At 38.0% G+C, this 15669-nt stretch overlaps 1 protein-coding gene across 2 annotated transcripts in view; it reads right to left on the reverse strand.

Annotated features, from left to right (window-relative positions):
* COG7 (component of oligomeric golgi complex 7) overlaps positions 1 to 15669 on the reverse strand; it is a 4201489-nt gene that overhangs the window by 1473611 nt on the left and 2712209 nt on the right. The window lies entirely within an intron of this gene.

Consider the following 15669-nt stretch of genomic DNA (forward strand, 5'->3'; position numbering starts at 1 on the left):
TATTTGCTTTCCACAAGAAATACATTTATTGACTGTTACGGACATCGGTTTAGAGCAAGAAAAAGTTTCCCCAATGGGGTAGCTTTAGTTGAAGACTTCAGTTCTGAAACTCAAAAACGAAAATTTCAAAAGTTGGCCAACCGGCACTTGCGAACTGCTTCTGCTTTGGGCACTGCACGGCAAGAAAGACTGACGTAATGGCGTTGGCTGCATGCTTTATACCCCTGACTACCTGACGTCAGGGAAGATGAGACAGCAACCAACGCAGGACCCAAGACTTTGATTATCAGGCTGACTGAGGGCTACTGCAAGCAGATAACCCAAATGTGATGACTGCAACAGTGAAGTGATGACTGCAACAGTGAAACACGAAAGAACATCAAAATGTGCCACTTCTCTGGAAGATCTCCTACATTATACCAATACACAAAGAGGGCACCTCCACTGACCTAACAAACAAACTACCTCCCTATAGCTATACTTTCCCCACTGGCTAAAATACTAGAAAAATGTATCCACACCCATATCCTAACACATCTCCTCTCCAACAATCTTCTTGCCAAAATTCAGAATGGATTCTACCCCAACCATAGCACTACCACTGCACTCATCCATTTTAGTAACCTAGTAAATATGCAAAGTAACAACGGTCAACTAGTGTCTGCAGTTTTCCTTGACTTATCAAAGGGATTTGATACAGTCTCCCATACAAAACTTTTAACATCACTCTCAGAATTAAAACTAACGACCCCCACTCTATTATGGTTTCAAGACTCTCTCTCCCAAACTTAACAAGCTGTTCAGTGGAAAAACTTCCTTCCCCCACTTCTTCCTGTAAAACTAGCTTCCCCTACTTTTTCCTGTAAAACTAGGAGTACTTCAATGACCCCTACTTTTCACTATATTTACAAATAATCTTCACAAAGCCATCCTGCTAGCAAACCTGGTTCAATACGCTGATGACTCTACCTTAATATGCTCTGCCCTCACCCCTCCAACAACTTCACATCAAGACCCAAGAAGCCTTTACATCCATCAAAACCTGGCTAACAAACTCCCAGCTATTACTAAAATCTAAGTCTTCCATCCTTCTATACCAGCAGCACCTACTCTCTATTTCTATTTCTGCTTCAGATAATATCCCCCGTCACACAAACAAAATTACTAGGGGTCATTATTGACAGTAATATGAAATTTGACAAACAGATACTTATACAATACTCATACATTAACCAGTTAACAACAAAACTAGGTACTCTTTACAGATGTAAAAATTTCCTTACAAGCAACAGTAAAGTTACCCTAGCTCATACCCATCTTCCCTCTATCTTACTATATGCTTCTCCTGTCCTAATTAATCTAAACGAGAGAGGTTTAAACAAGCTATCAGTATGCTACAACAAAATAGCAAAATTCGCCACAGACTCCTCCCTACAACGCCCACCACTGTCAAGTCCTAAAACAGCTTTCCTGGCTGGAACTCCCTAACAACTTAGCTCTAAACAAACTTCTTCTAGCTCACAAAATACTGTACCAACCTGGCAAAACATGAGCCTTACAAGACCTGATCACCCTCTACTCCAATAACTGAGAACTTAGATCCACTAACAAGGCACTAATAGCAATCTCCAAAAGCCATTACAGCTCTGGTGACTCCCTGTATACTAGCAACATTGCCACAACTTGGAACTCCCTACCCCTACAAATAAGGGTACAATCTAACAAAACCTTCTTCAAAAAACAGCTTAATTCCCACCTAAACCACTCCTGGACATGCAACTGCCTAGCACCTGGCTGACATATTCTAACACCTTTCCCCTACCCACTATCCAACCTCTTCTTTAAAACTCCCACAGATGCACTATATTTATTATAATACATTACTTACCAACTCACTGCTGCCTATTCCCCACTGTCCCATCTATACCCACAAACTCTCCCCTAGATTAAGTTGAAAAGCTTTCCCTTAAAATGTCAATGAACCTCATATGAACTTGTCTATATTCTCCTCCTTTGACAAACTGGCTAGTATTTTTAGTTTTTCCTTTCTTCTCTTATCATTACATTTTCATGATTATCTCTACTAAACATACTGTATGAACAGCAAACGTATGTTACTACCTGCTATACCTTTAATTGCATGATTAAACCACTATGCTTATGTAAATATCTTATGCAATCATTTGCTATTATCTGCTATTTTTTATAACTATGTGTAACCACAAGGCTCACATAAAAATAGGTTCATAGGTTGGTACTAGGCTATCGGCCCTAGGGCCTATACAAGCCTAGCCATAACAATTCCCTGGCTATTTCTTCCCACAGTATTTACTTCCCCAGACCCCTGTCTAGCAGGGTGACTGACGTGATCCCTGGGGTGAATTTCCTATCTCCCATCCAATCATCAAGGTTCTTTTTGAAGACGGCCAAAGAGACACTCTGCTTGACATGTATGGACAGTCTATTCCAGAGTTTGGGAAGTCATTGGGTCAGGAACCTATCCCTCCAGCATGTTTTGTTCATTGTGATGACAAGGTTTAGATCCCTGGAGCATGTCTCTCTGAGGGATTGGGATTTCTTTAAGTGTAGCATGTTCAACAGCTCTGGGTTTGACATGGTCTTGTATGTTAAGCAGAGATCGCCTCTGAGTAGACGATATGCGACAGAGTACAGGTGGAGTTTTTTTAGACTGTCAGCACAGGGCATCTGCTTTAGGCCTGTGAATCTTTTAGTGAGGTATTTCTGCGGCCTTTCCAGTTGTTGCAGATGTTTTGAGAGTTACATACCAAATGGGGCGTTGTATTCTATAATGGGTCTTATGAGGGATGAGTACAGTGGGACAATGACCTCCTTTTTTCTGGATGAAAAGCCCTTAGTGATGAGGTGTGCCACACAGAAGTATTTCCTGACTGTTGTGGCAATGTGGTTATCAAAGGTCAGACCACTGTCCACCTGTGTCCCTAAGTCTCTTATCACACTTTCAGTGTTTAGTGTACTGCCACCTATGTGGTAATTCACAGGTACATGTTTTTTTCCCAAAGGGGATAACTATACATTTCTTGGCATTGACCTTGAGCCCATGGCTCTGGCACCAAGCATCTGTTTCTGTAAGGCCCTTTTGTAGGATATCCACATAATTTGGGGATTCAGTAATGGCTCCCAGTTTGCAGTCATCTGTGATGCAGTCATCTTTGGACTTTGTTAGCCAGAATCCCTTAGTGTTGGCCTGTACTTCAGAGAAGCAGATGCCAAACAAGAGCGGTCCCAGGACTGAACCCTCAGGTACTCCACTTGTCTGGAGCTGGATTTGGAGTCAGCTACTTTTACACTGTGGGTTCCCGTCAGTAAGCCAGTTGGCAACCCATCGAGTGATGTAGTGGCCTAATGGGTAAGGTGTTTGCCTTACAAACACAAGGTGCATGGTTTGACTCTTACAAGGGATAACTGGCTAGGTTTAAAATGGCTTGCAAGGGCAGTTCGCCTAGTACTAATCTATGATATCTATGATACTTAGGGATTTAATGCCCAGCTTAGTAAGTTTATCTATGATTCCACAGTGAGGGATGGTGTTGAAGACCTTGGCGAAGTCCAGATATGCTGTGTGGACCACCTTACCCTTGTCCACAGCTCTGGAGACTAATTCGAAGAAGTCAATCAGGTTCAGGAGACAAGAGCGGCCCTTCACAAACCCAAATTGCGTGGAGTCCAGTGTTTGAAGGTCGCCAATGTCTTTGTAAGTTCCATGATAATACGTTCCATGGCCTTGCAGATCAGGCTAGTCAGACTGATGGGGCAGTAGTTCCTGGGATCCAAGGTGGATTCCCCCTTGTGGAGTGGGATAACTGTAGCTGTGCGCCACTCAGTGGGCAAGAAGCCTGAGGGGAGGCTATGACTAAACATGACACTTAGGTGAGGTGCCAATTCATTTTGTAGTTCAAGTAGTACACAGCCTGGGAGGTCGTCTGGTCCCACGGATGCTGTATTCTTAGCTTTGGAGAGTGCATTTTTTACCTGTGTGGCCGTTATTACCAGAATTTGGTAATCTTCCGGTATTGAGATGAGCCCTTTAGGGGATGAGAGGGGGGTGAATTCTGCACTGAATCGATATGCCAGGATACTGGCAATATCCTTGGGATCAGTATATTTAATGTCATTCTGTTGTAGCTCAGAGCAGATCTGAGCATTGCCATTTAGATTCTTGACATAGCTATAGAAAGCAATGATAAAGTCCAAGAAATGATAAAGTCCAAGAAATGAGAACAGTCACCACGAACAAATCCTTCTGTAGAATAATCCCAAATCAATCTCAAAACAAACTGAAGATATCCACGATAAAAATGTAAAAAATCATTTATTGGGAACACAGAATAAGCGCTTTCGCATAGTTAAACTATGCTTCATCAGATACAATAACATAAAATAATTCCAAAGTACTTATACTACACAACTTTTGGCGGGCTCGTTAACTTAAAACTTTAATTGCCACTTAGCAATTTAAAGTCATCATTACATTCAAATGTAGTTTAAACTCAATGCGATTCATTCTTTAAAATGCAGTGCTCACATCCATCATAAAACATTTCAAAACGTTGTTAGAATTTTCTAACAGGGCAAAACGCTACAAGCTTCAGACAAAAAGAGTGCATATACAAGCTCATAATGCAAAGATGCATAGTTAGTAAAATTGCTAAATAAAAGCATTGACACCATGGCATATGGCATTCGGAAGTGTAAACACATCCCTTGCATGCTGAAAATTCATTCCACAAGATATTGTCATAGTGTTCCTTATCTCTTAAATTATATATGTATACCTAGATTCCCTACCTTGATTGTAAGAAGTTCTATATAGAACAAATTCTTAGAGACAATTCCACCACCGGGAAAAAGCTCCACCAGAGAAGCATCAACAAACTGTTTGCTATTGCAAGTGAAACATCATCCTATTTGCTGTTAGGGTCACATGTCTGGGTGCTCTGTGAGGAGTACCTCCCGATCTAAAAAGCTGTCCCCACGGTCCTAATGCAAGACACTAGAGTCCAGCAGCTGAGGAAATTTAATACAGATCCAGCGTTTATACGCACACTTCTTACGGATCCTAACCACCATATTTTAAGGCATACATAGATGTATCTTTTCTATTCCTAAATTTTAGGACCTGCATATATGCTTCAATAAATAGACATGGAGGAATTATGTAGAAATGAAGCCGAGGTCGCTACAAACGCGTGTATTAATTCTCTAATGGTGTGCTAAAGGCAACACCTGAATGTTTTGCATACCTTATTCAGTTTCATACGCACTAGGAGAAATCATATTACAGAATGCTTATTAATGCAATAATTAAGCATAAAATCCTACTAATACCTATTCAGTCATGAAACACAAAATATGTTGTGTGTCTGAAAAATTACCAAAAGTTCTGTATATTCACCTTGGTTTACATAGCAATATGCTTCACAACATATTTAGAGAATATACTAACATATATATATATAAACATGGAACGAAGCATGCAACAAGAACATATCCACAACAGACAGCATATATAAAATGTATCTTTGGTGTAAAAATATATATGAGTATATACCCTTGTAAAACAACATTATTTAAGGTACTTGTTCAAAAAACATCTCCATAATACTTCCTTTGAAAATCGCAACTGATCCTATATACCAATATTGCAACGCTCAAGGGGGCAGCTCTAATCCATCATCTGATGATAGAGACATGTCACCCCAGATGAGTGTGTATGATTGTATACCAGAAAAAATATATGTTGGATCAAAGGCTAATCTCAAAACGCCATTCTATCAAACTAAAACATATCCTTGCTATAGGATATGAAATATGATGTGAAACAATAAAATAGAATAAAAATTTTTTAAAATATAGAAAACTGTATATACAACATAATTATCAATAACTATGCTTATCTGTTACCCATCATGAACATGTGTAATATGGGAGATATAAACCCTACTATAAAATTAGATGAACTATATGGTAAATCCAACATATAGTATTAAACAGCAGCTTCCAAGGTGGCAATATGCCCCTAGCATTAAATGCTTATACATCCAGCTCCTAAAGGGCTGTAAATGATGAAAAAGCCTGGGTAAACAGACCACAAATTAAGAGAAAGCATGGTGCCCAATTTTACTATCATAACTTTCTAAGGTAGTATGAAACTATAAGATTCTAGAGTACAATAGCAAGCTTCATCTACGTTCAATCAGCACCGGTTTTATAGAGATGAAGCCATTCAGCCCTGGTGAAATGTGTGCCGCTAATTTTAATATCCAATGTAGCTCGGCTCTAGCCAATCTTTGTTCAATACTGCCTCTTCTTAAGGTTGGAATGATTATGTCCAAAACCCTGAATGTGAAAGAATGAGAGGGACACTCTTTAATATGCCTGGCCAAAGCATTAGTATCCTCCTGTTTGCGGATCTCATATAGGTGGTCATAGATACGGTCCCTTAACCTTCTCTTGGTTAGACCCACATAAAATGCTGTACAAAAACAACAAGTGGCCAGGTAAATCACATTTTTGGTGTTACAATCAGCATAATAACTGGGTTTAAAGACAAAATTCATGCTGGGATGTTGATAAATCTGTGTATTGCTTATACTCTTACACCTTGGACAATGTAGACAGGGATACGTTCCTTTTCTGACTAAGTCCCCTAATACTAAACTAGTGGATTTTCCTGTATTCGTGACCTGCCGGTCATTACATAATTGCCTCTTAAGATTGTTACAGTTTCTATAGCAAAATATTGGAGTAGGGCCTACAATATTGCTAATTTCTTTATTTACTGAAAGGACATTCCAGTGCTTCCTAATCACACTTCTTACACTCTCCACTTCATTGGTAAATTTAATGACATAGCTAAGCCTTTTTCCATGAATATTGGGGCCAACGGTGGCTTCCATTCTGCGTCCATTCTTGGTATAGAATGCCAGACTAGCATCATGTTCTAAGTCTCCAAAGATTTCATTTCTTACCCTTCTAACCATAGTCATATCATATCCCCTGTCTCTAAACAGAGTTTCCATGTTGTTAACTTCATTCAGAAGATCATCTTTATTTTGACAGAGTCTAGATACTCTGATGAATTGACTAGTGACTATGCCACGAAAGGTATAGGCTGGGTGCATGCTATCTGGTGCTAATAATGCATTTTTCCATACAGCTTTTCTGTAAATCCTGGTCACAACCTCACCCTCTTTTGTCAACCTAAGTGTGACATCAAGGAAATTAACTTCATAACTTGAAATCTCTACTGTAAACCTCAAGAAATCTGTTGTGGTTTGTAGATAGCCAAGGAAATGATGAAAACTGTCAGCCGTACCTTCCCAAAATATAAGAATGTCATCTACAAACCTTCTGTAGTATCTTATATATCTAGAGGATTCGTGGGTAAACAAGAACAACTTTTCCCACCAGTAGACCACCAAGTTAGCATAACTATTGGCACAGGGGGTGCCCATGGCAACCCCCCATGCCTGTAAGTAATAGTCATTTTCAAAAATGAACACATTGTTGTTAAGCACTATGTCAAGGAGCTGAGTTATCAATATTATTCTATCATTTGTGAACTGTGTTTCTTTATGCAAAAGCTCTCTGATGTACTGTATCCCTATATCATTAGGGATTGAAGTAAAGAGTTTCTCCACATCCATGGTTATAAGGAGATACTCTGTGTCCTTCATTTCTAAATGTAGGCCCTTAAGGCTGTCTATAAGTTGGTAAGTGTCACTAAGAATAGTGTGACAATTACTCACTATTGGGTGTAAGAGGCTCTCCAAAAAGATCGATATATGGGCGGTAACCCACCCCTCACCCGCTACAATAGGCCTCATCGGAACAGGCCAAATCTCTTTATGGATCTTGGGGAGTCCCTTGACTATGGGAATGACAGGATCAGATACTAACAAATATTCATACATTTCAACACTAATTTGTCTGCAAAGTAATAAATCATATATATTTTCATGAACTATTAGTATAATGGAGGAGACCTGCTGTGCAGTAATATGCTTATAGGTGTTTTGATCAGACAATAACAGCCTCATACTATTCACATAATCATCCGCATTCATCAGAACTACACCCCCCCCCTTTATCAGCAGGTTTCACAATCAAATTATCATCACTTCTCAGTTTAGCCAAGGCTTGAAATTCGTCCCTATTGAGATTGCAAAACCTTCCTTTTATGTTTTTACATGCTAAAGAAAACAATGTATAAAAATCTCTTTCGCATAGATCTAGAAAACATTGCACCATAGGATGTATGGGAGGTATAAAGGTACTATTGTTTTTAAATATGGCACAAGATTTCATTACCTCACTCATCCTAGTCTCATCAGTGGGGAAAAACAACCTAAGGCAAACCCGTCTACAAAATAGTCTTAAGTCCAAAAGAGTGTCCTCTAGTGATGATTTAGTTGACGGAATAAATGTGAGCCCTCTATTGAGAAGGCTATGCATAGCTGTGTCCATATTATAGCTAGAAAAATTAAACACAAGAGTCAATGTCTGGTTCTTCTGTTGACCATATTCCCTTCTTCTGAAGACTTCCGTTTTCTTGGTCCCCTGCTGCTGGATCTCCCCCTGGAATTGGGGGCAAACTTCCTTTGATAGGGTAAAAAAGGTGGATTCGAGGTGCCTGGTGCACAGCTACTTTTAGGTATAGCTCCTGGATTCTTATATCCTTGTATGGCCTCTTGATTAGGTGGAGGTGTGTCTGTGGTTGGAAAATCTATAGGGTCTAAAGCACTCACCCTATTAGAAGAAACCACTGACTGTGGAATAAATTGAGAGTTGTTAAGCTGTTGAAACAGATTATTAGTAGATTCTACACTTGCTGCCACATTACTGTGCTTCTGTACATTCTGCATAGAATTGGCCTGACCATCTTGGTGCCTAGGCCATACAAAGACGTGACCATTTTGGAAATCCAAAAGATCTCTCCTTAATTTATGCTGTTTGGTCTTACACAGTCTCTCACCAAAGGATTTAACATGTGTAAAGGTCAATTGGAGTTTTTCTATGCAATATTCTGAGCTGAAGCTATCAACTATCCTTTGATAAAGCACATCAGTTCTAGCACGAAGGTCAGTTTCCAGTGGAGAAAAATAGTTCAGAAGTAATTTTACGTAGTCAAAACCCAGGCCTATATTCAAGTCTTGCCACTGCTTTAATAAGGAAGGATGGGAGTCCCCATACGTAGGCATGCAGAAAACCCGCATGCCTCTGGGGACTACCTTATGGTGCAAGCAAGCTTCTAAATGTAATCTTTGCCACATGTACCTTTGAAGTTGGTAAAGATTATTTTCCAGCGTTTTTAGTTGCTCATGGAATTCTTGTAGATTTTCTCCATTATCAATCATCGACATGTGGGCCCCCACTTCATTCAGGTCCAGTGACAATAAAGGGTTTAATTCACGTACGAATAAATCTGTCCACAAACGAGACAAATCCCTCGACCCTGGATTAGAAGCAGTCCCAACATTCTGGCCTTCCATCGTGTGAATTGAGTTGTGAACAAAATGCAGGATGAACACTAAATATAAAGAACACAACTCAATACTGAAGACGTTCTCACCAACAAAGAGAGGCAATGATAAAGTCCAAGAAATGAGAACAGTCACCACGAACAAATCCTTCTGTAGAATAATCCCAAATCAATCTCAAAACAAACTGAAGATATCCACGATAAAAATGTAAAAAATCATTTATTGGGAACACAGAATAAGCGCTTTCGCATAGTTAAACTATGCTTCATCAGATACAATAACATAAAATAATTCCAAAGTACTTATACTACACAACTTTTGGCGGGCTCATTAACTTAAAACAAACCTTGATTGCCTCTTAGCAATTTAAAGCCATCATTACATTCAAATGCAGTTTAAACTCAGTACGATTCGTTCTTTAAAGTGCAGTGCTCACATTCATCATAAAACATTTCAAAACGTTGTTAGAATTTTCTAACAGGGCAAAACGCTACAAGCTTCAGACAAAAAGAATGCATATACAAGCTCATAATGCAAAGATGCATAGTTAGTAAAATTGCTAAATAAAAGCATTAACACCATGGCATATGGCATTCGGAAGTGTAAACACATCCCTTGCATGCTGAAAATTCATTCCGCAAAATATTGTCATAGTGTTCCTTATCTCTTAAATTATATATATATACCTAGATTCCCCACCTTGATTGTAAGAAGTTCTATATAGAACAAATTCTTAGAGACAATTCCACCACCGGGAAAAAGCTCCACCAGAGAAGCATCAACAAACTGTTTGCTATTGCAAGTGAAACATCATCCTATTTGCTGTTAGGGTCACATGTCTGGGTGCTCTGTGAGGAGTACCTCCCGATCTAAAAAGCTGTCCCCACGGTCCTAATGCAAGACACTAGAGTCCAGCAGCTGAGGAAATTTAATACAGATCCAGCGTTTATACGCACACTTCTTACGGATCCTAACCACCATATTTTAAGGCATACATAGATGTATCTTTTCTATTCCTAAATTTTAGGACCTGCATATATGCTTCAATAAATAGACATGGAGGAATTATGTAGAAATGAAGCCGAGGTCGCTACAAACGCGTGTATTAATTCTCTAATGGTGTGCTAAAGGCAACACCTGAATGTTTTTGCATACCTCATTCAGTTTCATACGCACTAGGAGAAATCATATTACAGAATGCTTATTAATGCAATAATTAAGCATAAAATCCTACTAATACCTATTCAGTCATGAAACACAAAATATGTTGTGTGTCTGAAAAATTACCAAAAGTTCTGTATATTCACCTTGGTTTACATAGCAATATGCTTCACAACATATTTAGAGAATATACTAACATATATATATATAAACATGGAACGAAGCATGCAACAAGAACATATCCACAACAGACAGCATATATAAAATGTATCTTTGGTGTAAAAATATATATGAGTATATACCCTTGTAAAACAACATTATTTAAGGTACTTGTTCAAAAAACATCTCCATAATACTTCCTTTGAAAATCGCAACTGATCCTATATACCAATATTGCAACGCTCAAGGGGGCAGCTCTAATCCATCATCTGATGATAGAGACATGTCACCCCAGATGAGTGTGTATGATTGTATACCAGAAAAAATATATGTTGGATCAAAGGCTAATCTCAAAACGCCATTCTATCAAGCTAAATCATACCCTTGCTATAGGATATGAAGTATGATATAAAGCAATAAAATATTAATAAAAAATAAAATAAAAAATAGCTATAGAAAGCCTTGTGGTTGTCTTTGGAATCTTTTGGCAATTTTATTTTCATAACTAGCTTTGGTGGATTTTATGAGGGATCTCAGCTTCTTACTGAGGCTGGTAAGAGTTTTTTGCATCCTGGTATTTTCTTCTTTTCTTATGTATAGTATGTTAGCAATTGTTTCTGGAGCTTTTCTCCCCGGGCCTCCACTGAAAATGGACAGCTTTGTCCAGTCGGACCTACCCGGTAAACAAATGAGAAATAAAATAAATAAATAAATGTTGAAGACTAAGAAAGGGAAAGTCAACATGCAGAAAAAACAGTCAGCCCCACAAGCACACAAAGGATAGATAGAAAAATTCTACCAGCAATAGTAGAAAAGAACTACCTAACGGTAGACAGCAAGAGAGAAATGAAAGGAATTACCAACAACGGTAGGGGAAAAGTATACCAGCAGGTATGGAGAAAAGTCACTTGCTCAAAAAAAGGTGGGTAGAGATGAGAAAAAAACTAGAGTTTTATTGAAAAAGGAAAAAGGAAAGTAGAAAGGTTAATAAATGTTTGATATTTGCTTAGCTGCGAGAGGAAAGTCATCCGATGCGTCTTACTACAAGAGCAGCAAACGAGATCTGAGGTAATATAGAGATGGGCATTGTGGGTAGAGTATTAGCTCGAGAGATATTTGGCCGGTGCAAGCTGTGTAACAGCTGAACCGGTTCCGAGGATTGGAACCAACTACCCAAGTGTGAAGAATAGATGAAGATTGATAACATCATATCTGTTCTTGCATTAACGTTTTACTGCATGAAAGTAATATTTTGTCCTTCATTTATTTTTGTCTTAGCGCAGAATTCTGGGATAACTAAAGACACAGTTGCAGCTCAATATGCAATTCCTGAGCAGGCTAATCAACTTTAAGGTCTGCACTGACATCAGAAAAACTGATCAGTCAGATGCCAGGCATTTCTGGTGTCTGCAGCACAGGAAGAAACTTGCAGCAGTAGGGTACAGAACAGCTTCCAGACAACAGGGATTTAAGTAAAATCAGAGTAAAGAGGAGGAAAAAATGTGCGTTCTTAATGTTTCAAGGATGTTACTTTGAAAGCACTATGGAGTTTCCCCGCCATGTACTAACAATGTTATCTGATTGGTGCTGGGGGTTCAACCACATGCTTTTTTAAAAGGTAAAATATGTTGTATTGTACTTCAGTTTTCAAATTGCAACCGTTTTTTTTTTTTTTTTAAGTTTGCAATTGAAGATGCACAGTCATAGAACTTACAGATCGTGACTTTGTATCTTGAACTGCTTTTTGGAGGGAATATATATATATTGAAAGTTGGGAGCACACCCATGAGCTGAAGGAGAGGGAGGAAGACTTGCTGTTTCTGGAGGTGAACTGAAGATGTGGAAGGGAACAATAATGAAATGGTGCTATAGAGTGAGTGTGTTAAATGATGGTCTCTGTGAAGAATTTGCCACCCACAACCACATTTTTACCCCCTTGAATGACATGTACAAAATTTTTATTAACAGATAAAACAAAAGAGGAAGGGTCCCCCAAGAGGGATAATTATCTGCCCAATGGCTAAGGAACATACATCATACATTTGACAGACCAAAGATGAAGCAATAGGTCAGTTCACGGGCTGGCAGCAAGATAGCTCTGATGTAATTCTTACCCTATGTCCCTTATGTACCTCTTGTCCCATCTGATATGAGGTCATACCTCAGAAGTAAAGCATGACAGAAAGGCACCCAGGCATTGGTATGCTAGCTGGACATAAGGCTATCATTGGCAAAATATCCTTCATGTAATAGTGCAGTAGTGAGCCAAGGAAAGGCCATATATTGTTGCCTGGGCCACCACTAGTTTTGGGAAGTCCTTCTAGAGCTTCAGAAGATTTCTTGATATCAATGGGGAAGGTATAAAAGCATGCAGGAACATTCCCATTCATGAGAATGAAAAAGTATCTGTCTTCCAGACTTGTTCAACACAAAACAGGAACCAAAAGCAGTTACTGGCAGTATCCACAATTTAAATAGATGACCACAAACGCTGATCTCACTGACACCTTAATAAAACGAAAGGTAGAATAAAGCGCTTTTCGTCTACTGACATCAGTAGACTTCTTCAGACTGATATAAAACAAGCTTAGACAGAAAAGCTTATATAATGAGTTAATTACACAATAAAACAATTAATCAATAAAACAGTCAATCAACTGTTAGCGAATGGAATGTAAGCAATTAGTTCATTGATAATGAACTGGTAGCAATGAACTAAGTACAAGAAGAAAAAATATACCACTAAGTAACGTACAGGAACCTATTCACCTATCTATATTCAATATACTTCATGGTACATACAATATGACATAAATCACAGCACAGAATATGAAAAATGTATACTAGATATGTGAAAAATAATAATAATAAATAAAAATTAATAAATAAACTAAGTAAAGGATGTAGAAAGAACATATAAAATTAAAACAGCCCTGTAGTATTTTTAAACATAAAATCCTGAAAGCATCTATCTATATGTGGCTGCTCAGAAAGATTATAAAAGTTGCCTCAAAATAATTACTGTGTGGATAAACAAGTTTTACCTCACTAAACCTTTCAATTTTAGCAGACAAGTTATAGAGCAAAAGTCGTTTAATCCTGGAACAGAATAGGAATTCAATCTAATTTGCCACTTTAGTTCTAGTTCTTCCAGAAGTAAATGGGAAGGAGCTCCCCTCGGATTGTCTGTTATCTGGTCGATAACTAAAAACTTAAAACTATGATCACTGAATAAGCAGATATGTTTGGCTAAAGCATTCTCTTGTTTGTTCTTACTAATTGCATACAGGTGTTCATATAATCGATCACGGAGTTTACGTTCTGTCTTGCCTATGTAGAATCCGGGACAATTTTGACATTGTGCCAAATAAACGACCATACGAGAATTGCAATTAGCCCTACACTTCAGGTCATAGGTCTTACCATTTATGATAAACCTATTGGACTCTAAAATGTATTTACACTTATTGCAGTTTTGACACTTAAACGTACCCGGTGTTCTTAACAATGCACATTGTTGTTGTTCAAGGAAAGATCCGTGGTTAAAGGACAACTTGTTAGAGCTGCTCGAATTGTGAGTTTAGATACGGATTTCCACACTGACTGTGTACTTCTGAAAAATATGTTTACCCTTAGAGGGTATCCTTCTCACCTACTAGAAGCACTTGTCCAAGAAGTTACAAGTAAAAGAGAGAATGGGTTCTACAAACCTATTCTATGCCTACACAATAACAGATCACATAATGAAACAGAGGTTACCTTGATTACACCCCAAATTTCAGTTAGTACTCCAACTAATGATGTGGTCGTGGAGGCCAATTGTATAGGTCCTAAATTAATTTTAACTTACAATGTGAATAGTTATGATATTACTGACGTTAAGAAAAACTGGGACATCTTTAAAACTAACTCTTCACTGCACAGTAAAATGGGTGCTCGCCCTGTCACTGTATTTAGGAGAGGTAAAAATCTAAAAACCATCCTTGAACAACAACAATGTGCACTGTTAAGAACACCGGGTACGTTTAAGTGTCAAAACTGCAATAAGTTGCACAATGTCAAAATTGTCCCGGATTCTACATAGGCAAGACAGAACGTAGACTCCGTGATCGATTATATGAACACCTGTATGCAATTAGTAAGAACAAACAAGAGACTGCTTTAGCCAAACATATCTGCTTATTCAGTGATCATAGTTTTAAGTTTTTAGTTATCGACCAGATAACAGACAATCCGAGGGGAGCTCCTTCCCATTTACTTCTGGAAGAACTAGAACTAAAGTGGCAAATTAGATTGAATTCCTATTCTGTTCCAGGATTAAACGACTTTTGCTCTATAACTTGTCTGCTAAAATTGAAAAGTTTAGTGAGGTAAAACTTGTTTATCCACACAGCAATTATTTTGAGGCAACTTTTATAATCTTTCTGAGCAGCCACATATAGATAGATGCTTTCAGGATTTTATGTTTAAAAATACTACAGGGCTGTTTTAATTTTATATATTCTTTCTACATCCTTTACTTAGTTTATTTATTAATTTTTATTTATTATTATTATTTTTAACATATCTAGTATACATTTTTCATATTCTGCGCTGTGATTTATGTCATATTGTATGTACTATGAAGTATATTGAATATAGATAGGTGAATAGGTTCCTGTACGTTACTTAGTGGTATATATTTTTTTTCTTCTTGTACTTAGTTCATTGCTACCAGTTCATTATCAATGAACTAATTGCTTACATTCCATTCGCTAACAGTTGATTGACTGTTTTATTGATTAATTGTTTTACTGTGTAATTAACTCATTATATAAGCTTTTCT

The sequence above is a fragment of the Protopterus annectens genome, chromosome 12.part0, assembly GCF_019279795.1.
Source record: "Protopterus annectens isolate FY-2018-M chromosome 12.part0, PAN1.0, whole genome shotgun sequence".
In the NCBI taxonomy this organism is placed as follows: domain Eukaryota; kingdom Metazoa; phylum Chordata; order Ceratodontiformes; family Protopteridae; genus Protopterus; species Protopterus annectens.